At 36.6% G+C, this 17,851-nt stretch overlaps 1 protein-coding gene and 1 pseudogene across 7 annotated transcripts in view; both read left to right on the top strand.

Moving 5' to 3' along the window:
• The window catches only part of FAF1 (Fas associated factor 1), a 667,255-nt gene that overhangs the window by 422,361 nt on the left and 227,043 nt on the right, over positions 1-17,851 (top strand). The window lies entirely within an intron of this gene.
• Positions 890-16,248, top strand: LOC143674254 (serine/threonine-protein phosphatase PP1-alpha catalytic subunit pseudogene; annotated as a pseudogene).

Genomic DNA, 17,851 nt, shown 5'->3' on the forward strand with positions numbered 1-17,851 from the left:
AATTCATGTTGGAATAGTAGCTTCTGTCTATTGCTGCTATGGCTCAAGTCAGTAGCAGGATCCGGAATGCTATACAGAGTGGAGAGTGCATTTCTAGTTGACTAGTCAGAGCTCTTATTGTCTCATAAAGATTAACTAAATATTCAGATGTTTTTATTGCACATCTACGTACTGTATGGCATTTGCATTTTCCTTTGGAATCTACTATGGCAAATGATAAAACATATGAAAAGTTTAAGATATGATAATGCTGATGTTTAACTCATAGTATGAACCTAGTAAATGTTGAAGTAATAGTACCATTCGCCTATTTTTCAGTTTTAAACTGCTTCCAGACAGACTAATTCATTTTTCTTTCATACTCTTTTTAATCTAGCAGAAGAGTTAGTGTTTTTCTTTTACAAATAAGAAAACTGAAGTTCCGAGAGGTAAATGACTTTGACAAGGTTATGCAGCTAGAAAATTATGGAGTCTGAACTAGCACCCCATTCTTGTGCCTTGCGTAGCAATATGTATCCCACAGAACCACATAGCCTTTCTGGTTGATTTATGATGAATTTTTTGAAGTTTAACCTAAACCAAGATTTCTAAAAATTAGAAACTAAATTAAAATTGGAACATTGTCCCTGAATGCCAAAATTAAAATAAGTGAATGTTTTTAGCAGAAATTTCAAGCCTTGGCGTTGGCTGATTTAAGCTTGGTGCATCTGTTGAGCCCATTTATACTCGAGGTTCTGAGGAGATAAAATTTAATACAGATAAGATTGAGTGAAGTTGCAAACTGTTAAGATCAGGGATGTGGTGTAGGACAAGGTGGTATTAATGAGTACCAATGATGGGTGGTGTTTGCAGAGAATAGGGTGTAGTATGGATTTCCAAGACCAGAGAGAGAGAGAGAATGATGGGTTTCCCTCCAAGGACAGACTGATTAAGGATTTTAGTGTTAAGAAATTGGAGAAGGCTTAGTATGGGTAATGATATCTTGGTTCTATCAAAAGGGTTTGATTGTCATTTTAGCTAGGAAAGAATTCATAAGGCATCGAGTAGGAGGCTCTTGGATTAAGCAGTAGTGTCATGTGTGTTAAAGTATCTTGAATGATAGAGTTTGAAAAGAATGTGATACATTGAAGCCTGATTGCCCAGTTTATCCTCTTCCCTTTACAACTGACCAGTTTTGAACTTGAGCAAGCTACAAAGTCCTCTGGACATTTGCTTCTTTACTAGAAAAATGAGTTATACAATAAAATATATGCATGATTGTGTAATAGAAGATCTTGAAGTACCATAGACAGATTAGTGAATATCTGTAGCCCATGTTTCCTCATCTGTTAAATGGGAATAATAGCAACTTTGGGATTAAAGGATATAGTAAATGTGAACTGCCTGGCTAGATAAAAGTTCATTTCTTTTATCTGGATGAAAAGATAATAGACTTGGAAGTCAGATCAACTTGAATTAGAAATAAATCCCTACACTACTGGGAGCAAATACTCTCTCAGGACTTCTGTTTCCTTGTATTTAAAATGGTAGTAATTATATCTACCTCAGAGCCCTTTGTAATTAGTGGAGAGGGGGATACAGAGGAGAGACATGCATTTAAAGTGTCTGACAAATAGTGAGAGCCCAATGAATATTGAAATCCTTTTCCTTTCTCTCCACTGCCCTCCTTACCCCCACCTCCGTGGTTCCTCTCTATTGTAAAATTCTCAATACCATATAATTCTAATACATGCTTATTTTTAAAATGAAATGGATCAATTAAAAATGGGTAAATTTCAAGCTGTATATGGCTCCTGAATGACAACTGTATTAGTGTCCCTGAAGAAATAAAGCTTTCATTAATTCTCCAATCATCTTCTTTCATTTTCCTGAAAGATCTCTGGAGATTTTGTATTGCTTTCTTTTTGAATCAAGACTTTTAATATTACTACTATATATATATATTACTACTATGTTTTGATCCAAGTAATGTATAAAATTATTTATCCTTCACCTCTGAAAAAAATCATTCCATTTTTCATTTTTGTTATTCTCACATTAATGTTTTTCTTCTTTTTTTAACTGTAGTACTTCTCAGTAAATTTATTTGGCTCAAATTTACAGATTGATTCGTTGTTTGAAAAATAGAATTTTATGACTAGCACACAAAAATGGTTCGTGCCATTTTGGAGAGTTACTATGTCAGCACAGCTTTCATTTTACACCAAATTTGTGGTATTGTTATAAGTGTGCCTGGTGTGAATCTGCCCACAGAAGACATGGTTAATTTGAGAATGGAGCCTATTTTATCATGTCAAAGTTTTTTTCCTCAAAGATTATTCAATTTGAGGATTTTCCCATCTTGCTTTTTGTTTTGTTTTGTTTTTTAATGTACCAGATCATTCCCTTGTATGTTTACAAGAGCCAGGGAAGCAGTAAGTAAATGTATACACATGCATGTAGAGGAATTACTTGGCTCATGTTTTTACCTGTGTATGAGTCAAAAAAATGTAATTAATATTAAAGTAATATAGGTGTATTATATTCTTATGTGGAACATTAAAACAGGTTGGAATACTTTTGTGTCTCATGTACATTATTAGAGAGTTTCTATGACAATCTGAAAATGTTTTTATTAGCTACATTATACATCCTTTAATATGAGTCATTCTGTCTTAACAGAATAGAGTTGAAATGACATTTGAATTACTCTTCTCATAAACGCCACAGAAATGAAATATATTAGGAAGCAAAATAATTATACAGAAGCATTAAATATGAAATGAACCTACTAGCCTTTTCAAAACATCAAATTCATCAAGTTCAAATTATGTTGGTGTTTTACTTATTTGACTTGTGCATTCAAATCATTAATGACTACTGAGTTAAATTTAACATCTGTCTCACAGAACTCTTTTAAGCCTTACTTTTTCAGTAGGCCCAGAAGGTCAGTCAAAAGTTGCTATATTCTGATGATGTGTTTTAGTAATTTTTGGAATGATTTCCAGGCTTTATGTTATGGGACTACACAGATAATGCATGACTTACGAAAATTTTAAGTATCATTTATATTTTATCTTGGCAAAGAAATGAGCGAAAACAAGCATTTAAATTAGTCAGTAGACGTTTATCGCATGGCTTGCCTATACAAACCACCCTTCTACACCCTGTGGGAGCTAAGAATGAGAATTTAAAACCTAGGTCATGTCCTCAAGGAACTTAAAGTCTAATACCCAAACACAGACCCAGACAAAAGTGAAAGAACTACAAAGCAAGAATTCAAAAGGTTGATAATAAAGGCTATCGCAGTTGAGCAGAAGGAGAAAAATCACTTGACCGGGATGGGCCAGTCAGGGATTAACCAGCAACATGAAATTATTTTTTTCTGGTCTCTACATAGCACCCATTTATACTGATATGTTTAGCTCAGTGTAGTTAATTCAGACTCTGTTTTTCCCAGGAGGAATAGCCAGGACAACATGTCCAATACCACTGTGTCCATGTTCTGAGACCATTGCAGTTAGCATAGCTGCCTGAGTTTTGCCAAGGAATTAGATGCTGCTGGAAAAATATCCAGAGCACTTATGTTTGCTATCCAAAGAGTTCCGCAGTGTTGGGGGGTAAATGGCATTCTACTATTGACAAGATATGTGCCAAATGGCTGGATGGTACTCTTTGTGCATACAAAGCAGGCTTGAGATGTTTCCTTGCATATTTGAAGCTTCTGTGGTTATGCTGAGCTGAAATCACCATTGATAATGCAGTTGCTCTTTAAAATATGAGTTTTTTTCCTCTAACAAAACCTCTTTAGCAAACTTAAAATTGAGAGCTAGCTTGAGGTAAAATCACCTACCTGCTCCCTAAAGATTTGGTCTTGATTTTCTGTGACTGTATTGTGATTATAGCATAAGGCAAGGGGCTTGTTTTGATAAGATCCTAGACTATTACAATCAGTATTTCCTATGTTTTTATTAATAAGTGACTTTCTAAATGTTAGAAGATAAAGAAAAATATTTTGAAGGGTTTTTTTTTTTAAGCAGAAAAGGCCTAATCTGTATTTTGGCTTGAGAAAAAATCTGCATTTCTACTGTGACTTTCATGTGTATGAGGGTTTTAAAATTTGTTGAACTGTTGAGATGCAGAAATTATGTCGCCATACCATGATTACCATGGAAATGATTCTATTCACTGGTGGTTCTGCAAATGAGCAATTAATTTCTTCTGTTAAATTCCTACTCAGCATCATTATTTTTTGTTTTGCTTCTCCTGAGTGTTTAATACTTTTAGATTCTGTTTCAAGCCTTCCAGCCAGGCTGTTGGTGTGTGTGTGTGTAAAAACACTGAATTTCTGTTAACTCTGACCAGATAGTGAACAATGGACATTTACTGAATCAAATTGTGCACATTGTAGGAAATACAGACACAGTCACTGTTAATTTGCAGGTACACTTTAGCATCAATATGATGTGGACATATTTCTCAGACTTTCTGTATCTACATCTAACTAATAGCGGTAAAAAATGAGTACCCAGAGTTTAGACATTATCATTCAGTATTTCCTTGAGTCCAAATTGAAGTAAAAATGGAGTAAAAGATCTTTTTTTAAATTATTATTTATGTCTTAAATCCCCTATCAGGAGAGAGTAATTAACTCAAGATCCACAATTAGCCTCACAGCAGTCTGTATCAACTGCTTCCAACCATCCCAGGTCTTTTAGAGGTGGCGTAATTCTGAGATTTTACGCTTGAAACAGAGAGGCTTATAATCACTAGCTTGAAACACATTTAGAGTGTGAGGTTTTTCCTTTCTTTTTCATTTTGTGGTAATGTCTGCATTCTCTAATGATATTTTTATGGTTTGCAAGTGGTAAAAAAAAATTTTAGAAGAGAATGCTTCCTTCCTTCCTAGTATAAAGCTTTATCTTTTCCTTTAGTAAATATAGAAGTAGCTGCTTTGCTTTAGCTGGAAATTTCATGATTGAATTAGTCTTAATTACATGACACAAAATAGTTATCAAAAATGAATCAGATACTCAAGTCTTGAAAGAGAACCATGAGAAAACGTAAAGAAACACACTCACTCATCACCATTGCCAGCTGGTAAAGTGTAATTGCTTGCTCTGACTTGTTTACCTTTTTGGTTTGGTTTTGTTTTAAAGGAAATGCTCAGTTGCATAGCATTCCTGCATAATTCACTTACAGCATAAAACTCAACCCTGGGAACCTATTCTGTGGTTCTCTGATTATTTTTTATATACACTGCTTTAACAGGTTTAAATTACATTCTGTGACACTGTTTTTGTGGTTGAATTAGAAACTTTTTTTTTTAAGTTAAACCTGTGATAAGTAATTGTCACAGTTAGCGCGCTGGTACAATGCTAATTTGAAGTGACATGTCCATACTGGCCCTCCGTAACATGAAGAAGCTTAACAGGTGTGAGGGGTGTGGCTTCCCATGGGCTCTGTTGAACTTCTAACCAGAGAAAAATAGCAGAAAAAGTGAAATGAACCTTGAATAAAGCTGTCAGCAGTAATTATCTCTGCAACACTTTGTGGGAGTTAAAATAAGCACTGGTGCTTTCATAACCTGAACACACAGCACCTAAGATAGATTTTTCACCCTTTTAACATAAACTTCTGAATACCTTTCAAGAGATTTTCATAGAGACTTGTTAAACAATAATGACAATTATCATGAAATAGAAATTATTGTAAGTCGTGCATTTAAAAATTTTAATACTTTTGGTATTTTGTTTATATGAAGTACATTTGGTAACAAAAAAATTTTCATGCTTCTTTTGGTAAGCCATTATAGTGTGAAATCTCAAGTAGTGTGTGGAAAATTATATTCTCTTCTGGAAAAGGATACTTTCACAATTAGAAAAACGCTCGAAAGTTTGGTGTTCAGTTACTTTGAGAGGTGTTCATTTTATTGGATTAGCCAATATGAAACAGGAAAATATATGAGAACGAGCTGAAGAAATTGAAGGTTATCATATAAGCCCTAGTATTTGAGTAGAGTAGAATCCAGGGAAAACTTGATAAATATTTTTCAATCTGTTTTCCAAGTACTATCTGCTATCATTGTCTTTGAAAGCAGTATTTTAAACGTATATTTAATTTACTCATAAAATAATTCAAATGATGTAATAATTATGTATGCCTGACCTGAGAAGTATAGAGATATCTAAGTAAAATTTTCTTTATGAATTTCCAGGCTATAGAAGCCAACAATGCAAAAAAACAGTTGAGATTTTTACAGCATAAAGTTGCTTTCGGTTTTTTTTTCATCATTTTTATATGCCTTAAAATAGTTATGTATTTTGGGTAATCTAATTTAGGTTCCTTAACTATTTTCCATAGTTCAGCTTTACCATATACCCAATAAATTAAAAGCTTAACAGTCTAGCGAGATTAGTTCACATTTGAAGTGGAGAGATGTCATTAAAAGAAGGTGGAAGCTAACAAGTTCATTCTGATTCTGCTTTGCTATTTATTAGCTCCACTATCTTAGGTGACAATAGGAGCCTCACTTTCCTTATCTATGCAGTGGGAATTTGGCACAATAAGTCAAGTCCACTCTTATGATGGGATAACAAAGCTTGGGTATAGAAGAAGAAAATACAGCCAGAATGGTCTACACTTTATTCACAAAGCCTAGGAAACCATTAGCTGCATCAAAGCAGAAACTATTTGTCATTGGCTATGTCCCTAGCTCTCAACTGAGTTGTTGGCATATAGTGAGTGGGTGCTCAGTAACTATTAGTTAAGTGAATGTATAATAGTATTTTGCATGCTACTTAAAACAAGTTTAGTACAAAGGGTAATTATCTGTTTGAAGTTGTTCACAAATCAACTCAACAAATATTTACACACTGTTTTGGTGATGCCTGGTTCCCCAGATTTATAAGTAAAAAATTCCTGCCATCAGACATAAATATATATGTCTCTTTAACCTTCACAACAATCTTATAAGTTAGAATTCCTTCTTTACAGAGGAGGAAATTGAGGCACCATGAAGTTAAGAGAGTTGTCCAAAGTCATACAGTTACTAACCAGCAGAGCCAGGATTTGGAACGCTTGCAAGTATGGCTTTGGAGTCCAGTTTCACAATCACTGTGCTTTTATACTTCTCCAAGGAAATATAGTGACCTGGCTACCAAAGAAATTGCCTTTCAGTGAAACGCATTTTTCCAGAAACTTCCTTGTCACAAATGCAAATGATTCAGGAGACTTAGGGATGCTTTTTGGGTGTGGAGTTACTTCTTTACTCAGCGGTGCACTTTCTCCCCACTTTACCTCCTAGAGCAGCAGGTCCCCTGATCCCTTGCACCCATTGAGACAGTTTTGCTGCCTCTCTTCTGACCTCCTCTCCCTGGTAACAGAAATGTCATACAGGATGTGACCTGGGCAGTCTTCCACAAATATAGGATGGTTGAGTTTTGAGCCCTAGGAATTTGGCTTTCCTCTTAATCAAGTCCAAGTTTGTGGCCCAAGCTTTAGCCTAAAGTTAAACCTTTACCTATAACATTCCCAATGCCTCCTTTTACTCAGCTCCCCCCTGGGATTCTGGTAAATGTCGCTGAGTATGATTGATTACCAAAAGACACCAAGTGTTTTTAGAGGCTAGAGAGATTTTGAGGTTGAGGTGGCTATAGAAGGCTTCCGTAAGGAAATGGAAGTTTTAGTTGAGTTTTGAAGAAGTACTTTCACTTAAATTTTCTCATACAGTCCTCACATAGCTATGAAGTATGCAGGTGGAAAAGAATTGGGGTGAACCACAGGCAAGAGTAATGGCATGAGCAAGCCTAGGAGTAGGCAGGTGCAAGGCACATTTTTGGATCACTGTGCAAATATACCTGTGCAATATAAAAAAAATAGTATGAGAGATGGTAGAAAGTGTATACCCGGTTATGGCCTGGATCATCAGACTGAAAAGGTGGTGCAAGGCAAGAACTTGGAAATCATCTAGTCCAATTTTTTCACTTTATAGGTGATAAAGCTGAAAGAACAGACTTGATCAAGGCCAAACAATGATTAGAGTCAGATTTAGTATTTTAACCGAGGACCCTTGATCCATGTACTGTGTTCTTGCCATGTATCAGTGTACCAAATGTTTTACACATATGGAATCATAGTAAAGCAACTATCACAGGTAACATTGATGGAAGAAGTTGTAAAAGGACAACATGCAGCCTAAAGACATTAAAGAAAAATACTTGCTCTGTTATAATGATGGCAACAGAATAAAAGTGGCTTATAGCTGGTTACATGTACTTAAGCTGAAGGTTTCTTCTTAGGCCCAACTTTTCTCCCAAAGCCACGGCAGCACATACGGACATACCTTTCCTGTCTTCCCAGTAGCTGTTGTCTATCTCTTAATTTTAGTTAAGTTCATCTTATAAGAATTGAATGGGAATCCTATAGCAAGTTCTAATTTTGGAATTCACATTTTAACATATCTTTTAAAATCTCAATTTTGATTAGTGACTAATGTCATAAATGGGCTCTTGGACACAATCAGAGACACAGTGTATCTAAATAGAACATACTCTAATGAATGGCATTTAGAAGAATGCTATACAACAAGCTCTTGGGAAGAGAAAAGAAACCCTTAAATAATTTTAATGTATTTTCTTCACCTACAAAGAAAATATTTTACTAATTATTAGTCAGTCTGTTTTGGATTTCTTTGGTATGGAAAATAATAATTTTTAAGTGTACTATCCTAGGCACTATTTCATTTTTCATCTTTGTGATATTGTCAATAAATATATTATTCCCATTTCTTAGATAAGAAAGCTAAGGTCTTATCAGGTCAGGCGACTTCTCTGGGAAAATTACATTACATAGCAAAGGCAGGATGCAAGTCCAGTGCTCTTTCGTTTACTATGGCTACTTCCCATATGTTTTCAAAGAATTGGCAAGCACATTTATTTATATGTAGAACTTTTATGATCTACTGTTTAGCCTTCCCCAAACTCAGCTCAAATATTACTTTCTCCAGTAGCTTTCCACAATCTACCTACTTTGAATTAAAGGCCTCTTTATGCTCTCACATGGCACTGTGTACAAGTTTGAATCATACTGCTTATCCTGCTGTTTCATAATGTCTGTATACTTTCTCCCTCATTTGACTGTGAGCTGCTTAAAGGCAGGAACTCAATCCTAGTATCTGCACCACCTAGCACAATGCCTGGGTTATGATAGGAACTTAATAAATATTTGAATGATTAAGTTATAGAATTTGTGTAACTGTATGGTTAATATAACTTATTCAGCAACTAGCTCTAAATTATCAAGTAATTATGGGGAAGAATGTTGGGGCAAGAGAAATCTGCACGTGTTTCAGTTCTCTTTTATTCTCTATCAGGCTTATTGATTAGAGGTAATAAATGTAGTATGTTCTTTTCCCTCTTCTGCCCTCCACCAGAGGGTGCTCCCAAGCAATTAAATGGAACAAAGCATAGAGAAAGGAATTGAGAAACAAGGACCATTCTTAATTTACAGTGTGGATTATTGGCTTGTGAGCCAAAGAACTGACTTTAAAGCACACATTTTGATTTAACTGAAATAGATTCCTTGAATTTAAGTTGTCTTGCAAATTACTTAACTCACCTATCTGAGGCTAGCGCTTTTATATGAGGAAACTTGACCATCTCCTCTAAATAGGTGTGGAAGAAATTATGCCACTAAGCAACATTAGGCTGATCTAAACAATGCTGTATTACTTCTAACTTCTCACTTCATGCTTCTCAGAAGTACTCTAGTGTTCTGAAGTACTTCAGAAACTCTTCTAATGTACTCACTTGAATCAATAAATAATAAAATCCAAGAATGTTGTGATGCCTATATATTTAACTAATGAACGTGTATCTGTTTAGAAATTTTGCTAATTTTGTTGTAATGATCAACTCTTTTACTCCTTATGGCATAATCTGGTTTTAGGGGTTTTGATATGTTACAAGATTAAGAAAAAACTTCTGTGTTGAGCAACTTCCTTTTGGTAGAAAACGCTAGCGATATTGTTAAATCAGTGTGCAAAATCTTGGGAAATTACAATGTGGAAAAATAGCATCAGATGGTTCTCCTTGTTTTTCAGAGAACCAGCAGATTAAAACAAACAATAACAAAAATCAGTAGCATCTTAAATTATTTCATAAATATTTTCTAAAGTTTTTTTAGAAATTAAGATAATTTAACAAATGTAGTTATTAATATTTTACAACTAATTATAAAATCTTTAAAGAACAAAATTGAGGTTTAGTAGAAAGAGCTAGATTACAGCTCAAGAGAACACACTTTGTGCTGTCATTAAGATATAAGACTTGGGGCAAACAACTTTACCTTTCTACACCTCGGTTTTTTCCCTTGTTAAATGGGAAGATTAGATCTTTTTATGAGGAGAAACTGTGCTTCATTTGGAATCTGTTGGGGGGGGCTACTAATAGAAGTAATTAAGAATTTCCTGACTCCTCTCTGGAAATTCCCATTTCTAACTTTGAATGGAGCTGGAGTTGCTGTGTGGCAGCAGCACTTATTAAAGCTTCAAGATCTGTGGTCTACTGAAATTGATCAGTTTTAAGGACCTATCCACCTGTAATATACTTTAAGTCTGAAGCAAAGTTATCTCTAGCAGCGATCCTTGTTTTTTCCAACTCTGCTTCCACACATGGTAGCATTCATGTTTTATGTACATAACAAAAAATCTCAGAATTTGTAACTGTTGGTATTTGTTTCATTAAACCTTACTAACTTGCTGTGCTGGTTTGAAATGATGCATTTCCCCTAGAAAAGCCATGTTTTAATCAAAATCCCGTTTCATAAAGGCAGAATAATCCCTATTCGATACTGTGTGTTTGAAACTGTAATCAGATCATCTCCCTTGAGATGTGATTTAATCAAGAAGGGTTGTTAAGATGGATTAGGTAACGACATGTCTCTACCCATCTGGGTGGGTCTTGATAAGTTTCTGGAGCCCTATGAAAGAGGAAACATTTTGGAGAATGAAGGAGATTCAGAGAGAGCAGAGCAGAACGACGTAAGCACGAGAAGCAGAGTCCACCAGCCAGCGACCTTTAGAGATGAAGAAGGAAATGCCTCCGGGGGAGCTTCATGAATTAGGAAGCCAGGAGAAGCAGCTAGGAGATGATGCCATGTTTACCATGTGCCCTTCCAGATGAGGGAGAAACCGTGACTGTGTTTACCATGTACCTTCTTGGATGAGAGAGAAACCCTGAACTTTGTCGGCCTTTTTGGACCAAGGTATCTTTCCCTGGATGCCTTTGATTAGACATTTCTATAGACTTGCTTTAATTGGGACATTTTCTTGGCCTTAGAACTGTAAACTAGCAACTCATTAAATTTCCCTTTTTAAAAGCCATTCCGTTTCTGGTATGTTGCATTCCAGCAGCTAGCAAACTAGAACACTTGCCAAATCAATTGAGGACTATAACACAGCAAGGCCAAGCAGAGAATACAGTTTTTGAGCTATTTACACGGTAGTTTTGTAGATAATTGATATCGACTTGCACGTCTCTTATAATTCCATTGGTTCCTGAATATTATTAGTCACTTCCTTTTTAACAGTGTGCTTTTCTGTGAGGTAACTAAACTGCTATTTAACCCTGCTACAAGAATGTGGCGGTGGGCTAGTCCAGACAAGTGAATGTGCACTTGGTAACTAGCATTCTTAATAAGCTTGCTTCAACCTGCCACAAATTAAAGCTCTGTGACTTTTCTAGCACATAAGTAATTTAAAAAGAAAAATAACAGCTTGAATTGTGAATAAAAATAAATAGGCTTTTTCAACTTGTACTCTGGTTGGCAATAAAAGAAAATTCAGCCTCACAATTCAATTTGTCTTAAAGCTGCCTCTGAAGTCTGTACTGTTGAATAGTGAGCATCTAAAAAACTTAAAGAGGTGAGCCAACAGCCATATTCAGGTCGCTTTACTCTTAAAAGTAATTGAAAATAATGATGCAAAGAAAGATCATGAGCTTGGGAGTCAGATATGGTTTGCCATTTAGTAGTTTATTAACCTTGGACAAGTTACTCTGTCTGTCTAAGGCTGTTGTATGGTATATAAAATCATAATAATCTTTAATTTGTAGAGTTGTCACATGTTATAGACATATATTGTGCCATGCACTTAAGGTAGTACCTGATAAATTGATGGTATCAGGTGTATATTTAAGCTAAAGAAAGTAATTATTGTTTATCAGACTGTAAGACAACATAAATACAGGCTTAAAGGTTTGATTGAATACTTAATTAAATACTTTTAAAATGGCTCTGAAATAAGACTGCCTAAATTTGAATTTTGGCTCAGTACTTATATGACCTTGGGCAAACTTCCTTAATATTCTTAAGCCTTAGTATCTTCATCTTTAAAATAGGGATTATAATAATACCTATCTGGTAGGGTTATTATGAGAATTAAGTGGAGTAATACATATAAAGCACTTCACATAATACCTATATGTATTAACTCTCAATTATAGCAATTATTAAAATATTATTTTAAAAAACAGTACTCTATAGTTTCATGAGTATATATATGCATTTGTCAAAACTTATCAAATTGTACATTTTAAAATATGTACAGTTTATTATATGTCAGTTATACCTCAGGAAAGCAATAGTCAGTGCTATATATTTATATTTGTAATTTTTTAGTCCTGCAATGATTGTGTTAAATACTGGTACCTCATAGCATTCTCAAACCTGTGTGGAATTAATTATGTCAGTGCTTTATCAGGATGGTGGCACATTTCAGATATATGTATTTTTTTAATTTCTTGATGTTAGTTCTTTTTTAAAAACATGGGTCTCGGGGAGTGAAAGGGTAATTCAGTGGTAGAATTCTTGCCTGCCATGCGGGAAACCTGGGTTCGATTTCCTTCCCCCCAAAACAAAACAAACAAAATTCAACAAATGGTGATGCAATAATGGGATACTCACATGGTAAAATAATGAAATGTGATCCCGCCACACAGCATGCAAAAAAAAAAATAGTAAAATAAAAAATATATATATATATTTTAAAAAGATCATATTTTGCAAACCAATTTCTCTTTAACTTTTTTATTGTACAGTATAACATATATACAAAGCAAAGAAAGAAAACATCAATAGTTTTCAAAGCACTCTTCAACATGTAGTTACAGGACAGATCCCAGAGTTTGTCATGGACTACCATACAATCGTCTCAGATTTTTCCTTCTAGCTGCTCCAGAAAATAAGAGGCTAAAAGGTATAAATATTTTTTTACCATCACAATCGACATTTTTCCTTCTTTTTTTGTGAAAAATAGCATATGTACAAAAAAAAACCAATAAATTTCAAAGCACATCACCACAATTAGTTGTAGAACATATTTCAGTGTTTGGCATGGGTTTGTCACTAATATGGGGCAGGGAGATGGAACTATCTGATGTTCTGGAGAGGCTGGGCCCTCTAGGTTTCAGGGTTTATCTGGACCAGGGACCCTTCTGGAGGTTGTAGGTTTCTGGAAAGTTATTCTAGTACATGGAACCCTTGTAGAATCTTATATATTGCCCTAGATGTTCTTTAGGATTGGCTAGAATGGTTCTGGTTGGGGTTTGACAAGTTACAGTAAGTAGCAAGGTCTAACTGAAGCTTGTGTATAAAGAACAACCTCCAGAATAGCCTCTGGACTCTATTTGAACTCTCTCTGCCACTGATACTTTATTTTTTACACTTCTTTTTCCCTGATTTGGTCAGGATGGAATTGTTGATCCCACGGTGCCAGATCTGGATTCATCCCTGAGAGTCATCTCCCACATCTCCAGGGAGACTTGCACCCCTAGATGTCATGTCCCATGTAGGGGGGAGGATAATGATTTCACTTGCAGAGTTGGTCTTCCTGAGAGTGAGGCTACACCTGAGTACAAAAGAGGTCCTCCAGAAGTAACTCTTAGGCATGCCTATAGATAGTTTACAGGCATGCCTGTAGGTAGTTAAAGCTTCTATGCTACCTATATAAGCTTCACAAGAGTAAGCCTCAGGATTGAGGGTATAGTCTATTGATTTGGGTGTCCTTAAAGTTTGACACAGTATCAAGAATTCCTTGATGATAAGGTTTGATAGTTCTATATTCTTTCACCCATCCCTCGGACTTTGCCAATGCTTTTTGATTATCTGCTTAATGTACTCTAGGATGTTTCCAGACATTACAATAATCTATACAGGATTAAAGGACCTCTTTCTTATTCTGGGCTCCCTGTATTTCTGTTGTTCAAATTAGCTATATAGATAGGTTGAGTTAGATTATGCGCTACAGAAAATTTCAGTTCCAGACCAAATAAACCTTTCTTCCTTTGGTCTCAAAGAGTATGTGTGGTTCTAAAATATACACAGTCTTCCTTACCGCTGTGTTCTGAATTACTTTAACCCCATCCTGAGCGGCTTCATTCATATCTCTAAATATCAGGTGATATATATATATATAACAGCCTCTTGAAATCCAGAAATAATAATCACCACTACAGGCATAATATGTCTGCTCTAAAAGTTTACCATATAGGCACCTGTTTTCTCATAAGCATGTTCTAAAGGTGACCATACTATTGTTGTTCTTTTGTTTCTGGCTTATCTTACCTCACCAAAAGCAGAAACAAATAGTAAAGTTATAGTTTCAGACTTGTTATGTTGTTGCTGGGTTGTGTTACATCTAGGGCGAGAAACCAGCAGGTGACTTGACTAAAACTATTTAATACCATATTAAGATCATAGCCCATTAGGGTTAGAATGGATGTGAGAAGTGCTTCATGTGGGCCACATCCACATTTTATAAAAGAAGATATTAAGTTTTTAAAACATTTTTATTACTACAAAAACAATAAAAATAAGAATAAAAATAAAGTTAAATAATGAACATTCAAAGTTTCCCATACCCCAGGCCAGTAGGAGGCGATGGGAGAGCAGGAGGCAGCAGCAGCCCTGGAGCTGCAAGGCTGGAACAGCAGCACTGCCATGTCCAACAGTGAGAAGCTCAACCTGGACTCTGTCATTGGGAGCCTGCTGAAAATGCAGGGTTCATGGCCTAGAAAGAATGTGCAGCTGACAGAGACTAGATCCATGGGCTGTACCTCAAATCCCGGAAGATTTTTCTGAACCAGTCCGTTCTTCTGGAGTTAGAGGCGCCCCTCGAGATCTGTGATGACATCTGCGGTCAATACTATGACCTTCTGCAGCTGTTTGAGTATGGCAGCTTCCCACCAGAGAGCAACTACCACTTCCTGGGAGACTATGTGGACCGAGGCAAGCAGTCATTGGAGACCATCTGCCTGCTGCCTGCCTATAAGATCAAGTACCCTGAGAACTTCTTCCTGCTCTGTGGGAACCATGAGTTTGCCAGCATCATCTGCATCTACAGCTTCTGTGACGAGTGCAAGAGATGCTACAACATTAAACTATGGAAAACCTTCACTGACTGCTTCAACTGCCTACCTATTGTGGCAATAGTTGACGAGAAGATCTGCTGCCATGGAGGCCTGTCCCTGGACCTGCAGTCCATGAAGCAGATCACATAGCCCACAGATGTGCCTGACCAGAGCCTACTGTGCAGCCTGCTGTCATCGGACCCCAACAAAGACATGCAGGGCTGGGGCAAGAACGACCACAGGTCTTCTTTACTTTCAGGGCTTAGGTGGTAGCTAAGTTCCTACACAAGCACAACTTGGACCTCATCTGTCACGTGCGCCAGATGGTAACAGATGGCTATGAGTTCTTTACCAAGCAGCAGCTGGTGACACTTTTCTTAGCTCCCAACTACTGTGGCAAATTTGACAGTGAGGACGACATGATGAGCATGGATGGGACCCTCATATGCTCCTTCCAGATCCTCAAGCCCGCTGACAAGAACAAGGGGAAATATGGGCAGTTCAGTGGCCTGTACCCTGGGGCCCAGCCCATCACCCCACCATGCAGTTCTGCCAAAGCCAAGAAGTAGCCTACCCAGGTGTGCCCTTCTGCCCCAGATGATGGATTGATTGTATAGAAATCATACTCCCACCCGTCATGGGAAACACAGACCCTTGGTATTTTTCTTTTCTTTTTAATGAACTAATAGCAGCATCCAATCCCTCAAGGCCCCCTCCCACCTGAACCTGTGGTGGCTGCTAGCCATAGCCTGGGACAGAGGCTGCACCTCAGGGCAAAGGAAGGCCAGATCATGGGTCTCCAGCTTTGCCTGACGTCAGGGCTGGCAGCCAGATTACTGTGCAACCCATCTGGTCTCTTGAATAAAGGTCAAAGCTGGATTCTCAAAAAAAAAAAACAAAACCCAAAACTTCCCATATCCCTTATCCCCACCCCCACCCCCTTTATTTATTTATTTATTTGTTTGTTTGTTTGTTTGTTTGTCCTTATTTTTGTACTCATCTGACCATATACTGGATAAAGGGAGTGTCATTCACAAGATTTTCACAATCACACAGTCACATCATAAAAACTATATAGTTATATAGTCATCTTCAAAAATCAAGGCTCCTGAATTACAATTTAGGCATTTCCTTCTAGCTACTGTAATACACCAAGAATGAAAAAGGATAGCTACATAATGCACAATAACCTCCAGAATGACCTCTTGACTCTAATTGAAATCTCTCAGCCACTGAAACTTTGTTTCCCTTCTCTTCCCACTTTTGGTCAAGAAATCTTTCTTAATCCCGGTATGTCGGGGCCAGTCTCACCGCCAGGAGTCATCCCACATTGCCAGGGAGATTTACACCCCTGGGAGTCATGTTGCACAGGGTGACAAGGGCAGGGAATTTACTTGCAGAGTTAGTTTAGAGAGAGAGGCTACATCTGAGCAGTAAAAGAAGTTCTCCTGGGTTGTATCTCTTAAGCATAATCATAAGTAGCCTTAGCTTCTCCTTTGCAGGAATTAATTTCATGAAGCAAGCCCCAACATCGAGGGCTTGGCCTATTAGATTTGTAGTCTCCAGTGCTTGCAAGAATATCAAGACTTACCCAGGTGGATAAGTTTAATATTTCCTCATTTTTCTCCAGTCTCTCAAGGGGACTTTGCAAATACTTTTTTTTTTTTCATGGACAGGCACTGGGACACTCAATTTAATGGCCTGAAGATTCATTCACCTAGTTGCATGCCTGACAACTTAGTGTTCCATTGTATGTATACACCGCAGTTCACCCTTTCATCAGTAAATGCACTTTAGGTAGCCTCCATTCGTTGGAAATCATTTAGTTTCACTAAATTATACAGTCCCAGGGTTTATGTGTCATACTTGCCCCTAGCCTTCCTCTTTCAGCCATACTCACATTCAGTTTTGTTTGGTATACATACAATATTGTGCTACCATCAGATGGTGTTGTGCTAGCTATTTCTGGATCTTTACAATCAATTGTGATGAACATTCTATACTTCTTCAGCATCAAATACTCTCTACTCTCTTTCTATCTCCTCATAACCTGTGTTCGGAACTTTAAGTCTCAAAGTTCACTCGTTAGTATTGTCTCGTATTAGTGAGGCCATATTTCTCATTTTGTTTTTGGCTAATTTCACTCAACATAATTTCCTCAAAGTTCATCCATGTTGTTGCATATGTCATGATTTTATTCTTATATATCATATCTTAGTTTTTTCTCTAAGTATAGTAGTCTTTATTTCTACACTCTTCTACAGACCTCTCTTTCCTGTGTTTTCCTTTCTACCATAGTGCCCCCTTTAGTATTTCTTGTAGAACAGGTCTCTTGTTCACAAACTCTCTCAGTGTCTGTTTGTCTGAAAATATTTAAACTCTCATTTTTCAAGGACAGTTTTGCTGGATATATAATTCTTACTTGGCAGTTTTTTCTCTTTCAGTATCTCAAATATATCATACCA

Source organism: Tamandua tetradactyla, chromosome 2 (assembly GCF_023851605.1).
Source record: "Tamandua tetradactyla isolate mTamTet1 chromosome 2, mTamTet1.pri, whole genome shotgun sequence".
NCBI classification, from domain to species: domain Eukaryota; kingdom Metazoa; phylum Chordata; class Mammalia; order Pilosa; family Myrmecophagidae; genus Tamandua; species Tamandua tetradactyla.